Below are 11,996 nucleotides of genomic sequence, written 5' to 3'. Positions count from 1 at the left end.
TGATCCCAGCTGCTTTGCTTCCCTACCATCTAGTTCATGACCATCAGCCCCATTGTCCTACCATTGGAGCAACCAGGTGATGATGTGCTCCCCTGGAAGATGGGTGAAATCTCTTCGGATATTCCACAGTGTCGTGGTTTAAACCAATCCACACAGGTCATCCACTCACCACCACCCCCCCCTCGACCCTCCCCACTCCCGGAGGGATGGGGAGGAGAATCAGGAGAATGTAACTCCCACGGGTTGAGATAAGAACAGCCCAGTAACTAAGGTATAACACAAATCACTACTGCTACCACCAATGATAATATTGATAAGAGAAAATAACAAGAGAATACGATACCACTGCCGAACGAGTTCGACTCCCCCGAAGAGAGAGAGCCTGCCCTTCCAGGTAACTCCCAGTTACCTCTCCAGGCATGACGTGCTGTGGTATGGAATACCTCTTTGGCTAGTTTGGGTCAGGTGTCCTGTCTCTGCTTCCTCCCGGCCTCCCTCGTTCCCAGCAGAGCATGAGACTCACAGAGTCCTTGGCCAGAATAAACATTACTTAGCAACAATTAAAAACAATCGGTGTTATCAGCTCTCTGCCCAGGCTGGAAGACAAAACACAGAGCTTGCACTAGTTACTAAGAAGGAGCAAAACGGCTCCTGGTAAACCCAGGACACACAGCTCGGTCGAGGTCCAGGATCGAAAACTTACCTCTTCTTCTTCTTCCTCTTCCTCTGATTCCTGTATTAATAACTCTCATTCAAATTCTGTAACCTCTAGTACATGCATTGGGTCTTTATCTTTCCTCACTGCACAGGTTGCCATTTGTGGCTATCCTTTGATTTTCCTCTTATTTAACAGGGCGTCTGATATTGGCACGGATTGCTCCTTTGGTTTAGCTGCAGTGTCTGTCACTGGGATTGGAGTGGCTACAGTGTCTGTTATTGAGGTTTGGGTAGTTGCTGTGCTTGGTGGTTGAGTAGCTAGGTTGACTGTTGCTTTGCCGTTCAGATCCAGACACAACATTTTCCTGCTTCTTACAGAGCAGGGTTCTGTAGCTGTAGGCCAAGCCCCAGCACATTGCCATGTTTTGTCCCTCTTTGGTATTGCCAGGATGACAGTACACCTTGTCTAAGTGTTCTTCTAATTTTTCTGGATTTTGCGTTTGTCGTAGTTTAAACTCAGTCGGGCACGCAGCCACTCTGTCACGCCCCCCCTCTCCCCCCCCCCCCCTTCCTCCCCCCTGCTTCTGGAGGGATGGGGAGGAGAATAGAAAGAATGTAACTCCCACAGGTTGAGATAAGAACAGTCCAGTAACTAAGGTATAACACATAAACCACTACTGCTACCAACAGTAATAATAATGATAAGGGAAATAACAAGGGAGGAGAATACAATCGATCACCACCTGCCAACCAATACCCAGACCAACTGAGCAGTGACCTAACCCTTCCGGATAAGTGCCCCCAGTTTATATACGGGACATGACGCGCTGTGGTATGGAATACCTCTTTGGCTAGTCTGGGTCAGGCGTCCTGTCTCTGCTTCCTCCTGACTTCCCCTCCTCCCTGGCAGAGCATGAGACTCAGAAAGTCCTTGGTCAGAGTAAACATTATTGAGCAACAACTAAAAGCATGTGTGTTATCAGCATTGTTCTCAGGCTGAAAGTCAAAACCGCAGCACTGCACCAGCTACTAAGAAGGAGAAAAATGATTGCTACTGCTGAACCCAGGACACTATCCACCACTTATTCCATACCATTCACATCATGCTCAGATCCCACATATATCAGTATACCATCACTCTTATCTCATATATATACACACGCAGAGAGAGAGCGAGAGAGATCATTCCATAATGCGTGGAGCAATCCCTATAAAGCTGCTGAGTCCATTCTGTCCAAGATGTCTGGGCTCCGTCTCTTGTAACAGTCTTTCAGAGCAGGAGAGGCTGTGTGCAGTGTTGGATCGTTGCCTGCTGATGCTGACTTTAAGATTTAACCCGTTACCCCTTGTCCTGACACTACAGTCCCTGACGAAGAGTCCTTCCTCAGCATCCCTATAGGCCCTCTTCAGATACTGGAAGGCTGCTATGAGGTCTCCACGCAGCCTTCTCTTCTCCAGGCTGAACAGCAAAATGGAACAGCAGGCTGAACTCATAAAACTTAAACAGGGGAAGTTTAGATTGGCTATAAGGAGGAAATTCTTTCCTGTTAGGGTGGTGAGGCACTGGAATAGGTTGCCCTGGGGGGCTGTGAGTGCTCCATCCCTGGCAGAGTTCAAGGCCAGGTTGGATGAAGCCTTGGGTGGGATGGTTTAGTGTGAGGTGTCCCTGCCTATGGCAGGGGGGTTGGAACTAGATGATCTTGAGGTCCTTTCCAACCCTAACTATTCTATGATTCTATGATTCTATGAATACTGCTTTCGACTTCCTGACATATTCTTATATGGAGGGGCCACTTCAGCATGCATCACCTCCTCCTCTGGTGACATTCCAAAATCTTGGCCCTCTGGCCAGTCCATGATGACTTCTAGAATGCCCAAACGACTGGGATTTCCTATTCGAGCTTGTTGTGTATTTACTCCATGTAGCATCGGCTTCATGATGTGTTGAGGAGACCCTGCCTTTGAACATACAGCCCAGAACGGGCAAGCGGGATGCCAGGAGGAGCTGTGCTTCAGTGCCAGTCACTTGTGAAGAACCTCAAACCTCTTCATAGGCTGCCAGTATCACTTTCGCTGTTGGAGTATAGCTGGCCTCAGATTCTCTATAACCCCGACTCCAAAAGCTTCCTCCCCCTGCTCCTGGAGGGATGCAGAGGAGAATCAAAAGAATGTAACTCCCACGGGTTGAGATAAGAACAGCCCAGTAACAAAGATATAACACAAACCAGTACTGCTACCACCAATAATAATAACGATAAGGGAAATAACAAGGGAAGAGAATATAACCACTGATCTGAGCAGTGATCTGGGCCTTCTTGGGTAACTGCCCCCAGGTTATATACAGGGCATGAAGTGCTGTGGTATGGAATACCTCTTTGGCTAGTTTGGGTCAGGTGTCCTGTCTCTACTTCCTCCCAGCTTCTCCTCATCCCTGGCAGAGCATGGCACTCAGAAAGTCCTTGGTCAGAGTAAGCATTATTGAGCAACAACTGAAAACATCAGTGTTATAATCACTGTTCCCAGCCTGAAAGTCAAAAGCACAGAACTGCATCAGCTACTAAGAAGGAGAAAAATGACTGCTACTGCTGAACCCATGACAGTGGGGCACTGTCGTGGTTTAAACCTAGCCGGTAACTGAATACAACTCAGCCACTTGCTCACCCCGCACCCTTTCCCCCCACTCTCGGGCATTTTTGACAGACTAAAGCCAAAACACAGCACTGTAACAGGTACTAGGAAGTAAAATTCATCTAAAGTCATCTATCTGGACTTGTGCAAAGCGTTTGACACTGTCCCACACCACATCCTTCTCTCTAAATTGGAGAGATATCAATTTGATGGATGGACCACTCGGTGGATAAAGAACTGGCTGGATGGCCGCACACAAAGAGCTGTGGTCAATGGCTCGATGTCCGGCTGGAGACCGGTAACAAGTGGTGTCCCTCAGGGATCGGTGTTGGGACCTGTCTTGTTTAATATCTTCGTCGCTGACATGGACAGTGGGATTGAGTGCGCCCTCAGCAAGTTTGCCAGTGACACCAAACTGTGTGGTCCAGTTGATATGCTGGAGGGAAGGGATGCCATCCAGAGGGACCTTGACACGCTTGTAAGGTGGGCTGATGCCAACCTCATGAAGTTCAACCATGACAAGTGCAAGGTCCTACACCTGGGTCGGAGCAATCCCAGGCACAGCTACAGACTGGGCAAAGAAGAGATTCAGAGCGGCCCTGCAGAGAAGGACTTGGGGGTGCTGGTCGATGAGAAAATGAACATGAGTCCGCAGTGTGCGCTCGCAGCCCAGAAAGCCAACTGTATCCTGGGCTGCATCAAAAGGAGCGTGACCAGCAGGTCGAAGGAGGTGATCCTGCCCCTCTACTCTGCTCTTGTGAGACCTCACCTGGAGTATTGTGTGCAGTTCTGGTGTCCTCAACATAAAAAGGACATGGAACTGCGGGAACAAGTCCAGAGGAGGGCCACGAGGATGATCAGGGGACTGGAGCACCTCCCATATGAAGACAGGCTGAGGAAGTTGGGGCTGTTCAGCCTGGAGAAGAGGAGGCTGCGTGGGGACCTAATAGCAGCCTTCCAGTACCTGAAGGGGGCCTATAGGGGTGCTGGGGAGGGACTCTTTGTCAGGGACTGTAGTGACAGGACAAGAGGTAATGGGTTAAAACTTAAACAGGGGAAGTTTAGATTGTATATCAGGAGGAAATTCTTTCCTGTTAGGGTGGTGAGACACTGGAATCGGTTGCCCAGGGAGGCTGTGAGTGCTCCATCCCTGGCAGTGTTCAAGGCCAGGTTGGATGAAGCCTTGGGTGGGATGGTTTGGTGTGAGGTGTCCCTGCTCATGGCAGGGGGGGTGGAACTAGATGATCTTGAGGTCCTTTCCAACCCTAACTATTCTATGATTCTATGATTCTATGAAATAGCTGTTACAGCTGAAATCAGGACAGTATCCACCCCTTATTCCATACTATTTACGTCATGCTCAGGTCCAACACTTTCCAACATACTGTCACGTTTTCTGTGTGTGTATATATATATATACACACACGTGGATTTCATTCATTAGTCAGTGGACTATCCCTATGAATTTTTTTAATTAATTCAGCCCATGATGTTGGGCTTCATTGGGATTGCAACAGTCCCTCAGGGCAGGAGAAATGGTGTGTGCCGTTGCATTGTTGCCTGGTGATATCAGTTCTGATTTCATCACTGCTGAGCTCGTCTGGTTTCATCAGAATTCGTTCTATAATAGCGTGACTCTCAAAAGGAAGTTGGGTTTAATCAATGGTGATATGAGGGCAGTACAAGGAGGCTCCCACTGCTGCTACTGGCTTTTTTCCATGACTTAATTCTCTGCTGATGATCATGACAGCAAGCTTTTTTTTTTTTCAAACCCAGAGTGGCGGAGATGGGCATATAGCTGATGGGCTATTGAAGTGTTATATAGCAGGCAACAGCATATAATTGAGTTCTTTGGCTGTTTTCACTCAAAATTAAATCCCCTTGAGGCAAACATGGGACTTCCCCATCCTGCATTACCCACTGTTGTGGTTTAAGCCCAGCTGGTAATTCGCCATGGGGCACGAAGGGTTGAGATAATGACAGATCTAACCAGAGTGTGTTTAATCGTATTTGTGATAAGCATTCATTGTTTCAGAATAACAGTCACTCTTCACAATGCTGATTTATTTGCTCTCAGAGTTGTTGTGTTTGCTCTCAGAGTTTCAGCATGTCATACCTGTAAGTACAGCCAGTGTTTGCTGTGTTAGTGTTTATTGGCTGGGGGGCCTGGGATAAGGTTCTTGTTTCGCTGTACATTATGGTAATGACTTGTAGTACAACAGACTCATTGATCATGAAACTGGTCTGGCTTGTGTTACCAGTGTTGTCATCACCTCTATACTTGGGAGGTATATAACGGAATTGTTTAGCAATTGCACATCTTTTTTTCCCTCCTTGGGTGGTCAGCCTATGAAGGAGACATTCCCTCACACCCTCTGCTCCCCTACCAGGCTATTTACAGTGGGAGTAGATTCTGGAAGAGTTAAAGATCCCAAATATGTTTCAATGCACTTGAAAGCACCCTGCTCCTCTTGCACTAAGCCAGCTTGTTGCTGCATATACTTGCTGTTTTCCCTACGGCATGACATCCTGAGAATGCCCGATCTTGTCCGATAATGGAAGCTAAGCAGTGTCCGGCTCGGGTCTCGTCTAGGGTTAAACGATGATATAAGAGGACCACCAAGAGATATTGGGTGGGTCCTGCTGTATTGTAAATCTGTTGTCCCCACGCAGAACTGCTTTGCTGTCCTGCAGGAGACTAACGAGGAAACGCACTTGCACCACAAACAGCCGGATTATGCACGGGTTAAGATCTCAAATGGCGCGACAAAGAAAAAGCGGCGGGTCGTAGTAATAGGGGACTCTACTTTGAAAGGGACGGAAGCACTCGTCTGTCGGCCTGACCCCGTCTCGAGGGAGGTGTGCTGCCTACCAGGGGCACGGATTAGGGATGTTACAGAGAGGCTACCTGCTCTAGTAAGTTCCACAGACTATTACCCACTCCTGGTGATCCATGTGGGTGCTAGGGATATAGGTAGTAGTAGACTGGGGACCATAAAGAAAGACTACAGAGCCCTGGGAGAGGTGGTTAGGGGCTCCGGTGCTCAGATAGTCTTTTCGTCAATTCTCCAGGATACAGGGGAGGACCAAGAAAAAGCTAGGAGGATTGGCCAGGTCAATAGATGGTTAAAAGGGTGGTGTCATAGTCAGGGGTTTGGGTGTCTTGAACACAGGACTGAAGTTAGTAGGCCAGATCTACTGGGGGCTGGTGGAGCTGCTCTGGTAAAGAAGGGGAAGAACAGTTTTGGTAGGAGGCTAGCCAGACTGGTCAAGGAGGCTTTAAACTAGATGTGTTGGGGGAGGGGGGCATCATTCCATCCCAACACACCCAGTCAGTTGCCAGCACCTATAATAAATGCTCGGAACAATGTAGATATATTCCAGCTGCTCCAGCCAACGAGCCGGCTTCAATTGGAGCTTGTCTCAGATGCCTCTATACAAACGCCCGTAGCATGGGGAACAAACAAGAGGAATTAGAGATGTGTGCACATCTACGGGGGTATGATATAATAGGCATCACAGAAACATGGTGGGATGGCTCCTATGACTGGAGTGTTGGAATGGAGGGTTACAGGCTCTTTAGAAAAGACAGGCCTGGCAGGCGGGGAAGAGGAGTTGCCCTTTATGTTAGGGATAGGCTGGAGAGTATGGAACTCTGTCTGGGGACAGGTGAGCAGTTTACAGAGAGTTTGTGGGTCAGAGTTAAAGGGAAAACAGCCGTGGGAGACATTACTGTGGGAATCTGTTACAGGCCGCCTGATCAAGGAGAACCTGTGGATGAAGTACACTACAGACAGATAGGAAAAGCCTCACACTCGCAGGCCCTTGTTCTCATGGGGGATTTCAACCACCCTGACATCTGTTGGAACGATGGCACTGCCCGGCACAAGCAATCCAGGAGGTTCCTCGATTGTGTGGAAGACAACTTCCTTCTGGAAGTAATAGAGGAGCCGACAAGGAGAGGTGCCATCCTTGACCTTGTGCTCACCAACAGGGAAGGGCTTGTTGAGAATGTGGTACTCCAGGGCAGCCTTGGATGCAGCGATCACGAGATGGTCGAATTTGAGATCCCCAGGAGAGTGAGAAGAGCGTGTAGCAAGCTCACTGCCCTGGACTTCAAAAGAGCAGACTTTGGCCTCTTCAGGAGCCTGCTTAGTAAGGTTCCATGGGATATAGCCCTGGAGGGCAGGGGGGGCCAAGACTCTTGGTTGATATTCAAGGATCACCTGCTACAAGCTCAGGAGTGCTGCATCCCAACTAGAAGGAAGTGCAGCAGGAGGGCCAGGAGGCCTCCTTGGATGGATAAGGAGCTGCAGAGGAAAATTTGAAGGAAAAAAGAGGCTTATAAAAAATGGAAGCAAGGACAGGCGGCCTGGGTGGAGTACAGGGATGTGGTTCGGGAAGCTAGGGACCAGGTTAGGAAGGCTAAGGCCCAGTTACAATTAAACCTAGCCAGGGATGTTAAGGATAATAGGAAGGGATTCTACAGGTACGTAGCAAACAAAAAACAGACTAGGGACAAAATAGGCGCCCTGAGGAAGCTTTCGGGAGAACTGGCTACACAGGATTTGGAGAAGGCTGAGGTTCTGAATGAATTCTTTGCCTCGGTCTTCACTGGCAAAGGCTCTGACTGCACCACCCAGTTCTTAGAAAGTAGATGCAGGGGCTGTGAGAATGAAGACCTTGGGCCCACTGTAGGAGAGGATCTGGCTCGAGACCATCTTCAAAATCTGAAAGCACACAAGTCCGTGGGACCTAATGGAATCCATCCACGGGTCCTGAAGGAGCTGGCGAATGAAGTTGCTAAGCCACTGGCCATCATATTTGAAAAATCATGGCAATCAGGTGAAGTTCCCGACTACTGGAAAAAGGGAAATATAACCCCCATTTTCAAGAAGGGGAAAATGGAAGACCTGGGGAATTATAGACCAGTCACTCTCACCTCTGTGCCTGGCAAAATCTTGGAGCAGATTCTCTTGGAAGGCATGCTAAGGCACATGAAAAACAACAAGGTGCTTGGTGACAGCCAGCATGGCTTCACTAAGGGGAAATCCTGCCTGACCAATTTGGTGGCCTTCTATGATGGGGCTACAGAATTGATTGATAAGGGTAAAGCAGTTGGCGTCATCTACCTGGACTTGTGCAAAGCGTTTGACACTGTCCCACACCACATCCTTCTCTCTAAATTGGAGAGATATCAATTTGATGGATGGACCACTCGGTGGATAAAGAACTGGCTGGATGGCTGCACACAAAGAGCTGTGGTCAATGGCTCGATGTCCGGCTGGAAACCGGTAACAAGTGGTGTCCCTCAGGGATCGGTGTTGGGACCGGTCTTGTTTAACATCTTCGTCGCTGACATGGACAGTGGGATTGAGTGTGCCCTCAGCAAGTTTGCCGATGACACCAAGCTGTGTGGTCCGGTTGATATGCTGGAGGGAAGGGATGCCATCCAGAGGGATCTTGACACGCTTGTAAGGTGGGCTGATGCCAACCTTATGAAGTTCAACCACGACAAGTGCAAGGTCCTACACCTGGGTCGGAGCAATCCCAGGCACAGCTACAGACTGGGCAAAGAAGAGATTCAGAGCGGCCCTGGAGAGAAGGACTTGGGGGTGCTGGTCGATGAGAAAATGAACATGAGCCGGCAGTGTGTGCTCGCAGCCCAGAAAGCCAACTGTATCCTGGGCTGCATCAAAAGGAGCGTGACCAACAGGTCGAAGGAGGTGATCCTGCCCCTCTACTCTGCTCTTGTGAGACCTCACCTGGAGTATTGTGTGCAGTTCTGGTATCCTCAACATAAAAAGGACATGGAACTGCTGGAACAAGTCCAGAGGAGGGCCACGAGGATGATCAGGGGACTGGAGCGCCTCCCGTATGAAGACAGGCTGAGGAAGTTGGGGCTTTTCAGCCTGGAGAAGAGAAGGCTGTGTGGAGACTTAATAGCAGCCTTTCAGTACCTGAAGGGGGCCTATAGGGATGCTGGGGAGGGACTCTTCATCAGGGACTGTAGTGACAGGACAAGGGGTAATGGGTTAAAACTTAAACAGGGGAAGTTTAAACTGGATATAAGGAGGAAATTCTTTCCTGTTAGGGTGGTGAGACACTGGAATCGGTTGCCCAGGGAGGCTGTGAGTGCTCCATCCCTGGCGGTGTTCAAGGCCAGGTTGGATGAAGCGTTGTGTTGGATGGTTTAGTGTGAGGTGTCCCTGCCCATGGCAGGGGGGTTGAAACTAGATGATCTTGAGGTCCTTTCCAACCCTAACTATTCTATGATTCTATGATTCTATGGAAGGCAGCTGTATGGAGTCCTCAACAACAAGTTACAGTAACTGCTGAAGGAGAGGGTGATTCAAATCAGTTTGCCGAGGTGAAAGCCACCCAGCTGGCCTTGGACATTGCTGTACGAGAAAGTGGCCAGTACTTTATACTGACTCATGAATGGTGGCAAATGCCCTGTGGTGGTGGTTGCAGCAATGGAAGCAGAGTAACTGGCAATGCAGAAGGAAACCCATCTGGGCTGCTGCACTGTGGCAAGATATTGCTACCCAGGACCTTGAGATTTTGCAATCCCACAAATGGATTGGACTTTACCTGAAGCAGGAATAAGCCAGACTGTTTTCCCCAGAAGATTTTTTATGTGCACCACAGGAACTTTATCCTCCTCTATATCTTGTAAAAGTTCTGATTGGGCTGGGCCAGCCCTGTTGGCAGATCCCCTAGTGTTGACTAGCCAGGTAACTTTTGCTAAATGTGTATCCCAGTGTTTGAAAGTCCCACCACCCATTGCTCTCAGTGTAGTTTTTAACAGCCCAATTGTACCGTTCGATTTTCCCAGAGGCTAGTGCATGATAGGGGATGTGATGATATACCCACTCAATGCCGTGCTCTTTGGCCCAAGTGTCTATGAAGTTATTCCAGAAATGAGTACTGTTGAATGAAAAAATTCTTTCTGGGGTGTCACGTTGCTTAAGTCTTGTTTCTCAAGGCCCAGGATAGTGCTCTGGGCAGTGGTGTGGGGCAAATCATATGTTTTCAGCCATCCAGTGGTTGCTTCCACCACGCACATGGTGCTTGCCTCTGCAGGTCTGTGAGAGGGTGATCAACCTGCCAAGCCTCCCCATATTTGTACTTCAGCCATTGTCCTCCATACCAGAGAGGCTTTAACCGCTTGGCTTGCCTAATTGCAACACACGCTTCACATTTGTGAATAACCTGGGGAATAGTTTCCATGGTCAAGTCCACCCCTCGGTCATGAGCCCATCTATATGTCGCATTTTCTCCTTGATTAGTTTGTATACATGAGCATCTATGTGGTGTACCCTCACCACCAGGTTCTGCACCCGAGCAGAGATATCTTGCCACAGTGCAGCAGCCCAGATGGGTTTCCCTCTGCGTTGCCAGTTGCTCTGCTTCCATTGCTGCAACCACCCCTACAGGGCATTTGCCACCATCCACGATAAAGTTCCTGTGGTGCACATAAAGAATTTGTTGGGGAAGACAGTCTGGGTTATTCCTGCTTCAGGTAAAGGCAAACCCACTCATAGGACTGCTTTTGCTCAGGGACCTGGATATACTTGGTGAGTAATGCAGGAAAATGGGGAAGTCCCGTGTGTACATCAAGGGTTTTTAATTTGGGGGTAAAACAGCCAGTGAACTCAAGTACATTCTGCTGCCTGCTATATAACACTTCTATAGCCCATCAGCTAGATGCCCATCTCCACCACTCTGGCCTTTGAAAAGAAAATATGTGATGTCATGATCATTAGTGGAGAATAAACTCCTGGGAAAATCCAGCAGCAGCAACAGAACTGTCCTCAGGTCACCATTGACTCACCCTGATTTCCCTCTGATCATCACCTCAACAAAGAATGAACTTTGATGAAACCAGATGAGCTCAGCAGTGACCAGACGAGATATGAAGGTTGCTCAGAATCCTGTAGGACTGTGGTGTGTGGGGAGATGGATGCTGTGCAAAAGTTGTATCCTTAGAAGGGATTCTGCAGAATATGACAGGCAGTGGCCACTCATTGCTGTGACCTGCACATCCCCTCATATCACCTACCAGTGCTGCAGGGAGAAGTGGTGCTCCTGCCCTGGTCTGGGAGATAAAAGCAAGCTTTTGTGGTTAGGAAATCACATTAACATTCTGGACATTCATAATTAAACACATTTACAGCACAGAACAGTGCTGAATTTGGGCAGCTGTAACCCATTCCCAGAGCTTAAGGCTGTATTTTGGAGATGTGACAAAAACCAGCACATTTAAAGAAAGTGGAAAAAAAAAATCCAAACATATTGTTATTGTTTAAATAACACACTATTTTATTTTGTCTTAAAATAGATTAACGTTTATGCTACAGACTTGTTTCAAAACAGAGTTCTCATCTTACACCACAAAAAAAAAAATATATTCATATAACACTCTTTTATTATTATTTTTTCTCCAAAGATCATTAAATACTAAATGGAAAATAAGAACTAAATAGAGTGCCTAGAAGCAACATATTTTTTAACTAGAGTAACACTTTTAAAACATTCACATTCTAAGCAGTGATTTGTCTTCCCTTCAGAAGATTCCAAGTTCACACTCCAGCAATTTCAGGAAATGCTAAACTGTGAAGGGCTTGAGCCAATGCACACTGAAGCCAAGGGAAAGCCTTGCATCAACATCTATGGGCTCTGGATCAGCCAAGTGCATTGGTTCTTAG

At 48.1% G+C, this 11,996-nt stretch overlaps 1 protein-coding gene across 1 annotated transcript in view; it reads right to left on the bottom strand.

Moving 5' to 3' along the window:
* LOC136004181 (protein ARK2N-like) overlaps positions 1 to 11,996 on the bottom strand; it is a 97,322-nt gene that overhangs the window by 6,328 nt on the left and 78,998 nt on the right. The window lies entirely within an intron of this gene.

The sequence above is a fragment of the Lathamus discolor genome, chromosome W, assembly GCF_037157495.1.
Source record: "Lathamus discolor isolate bLatDis1 chromosome W, bLatDis1.hap1, whole genome shotgun sequence".
NCBI lineage: Eukaryota > Metazoa > Chordata > Aves > Psittaciformes > Psittacidae > Lathamus > Lathamus discolor.
This window is presented reverse-complemented; position numbering and strand designations above follow the sequence as displayed.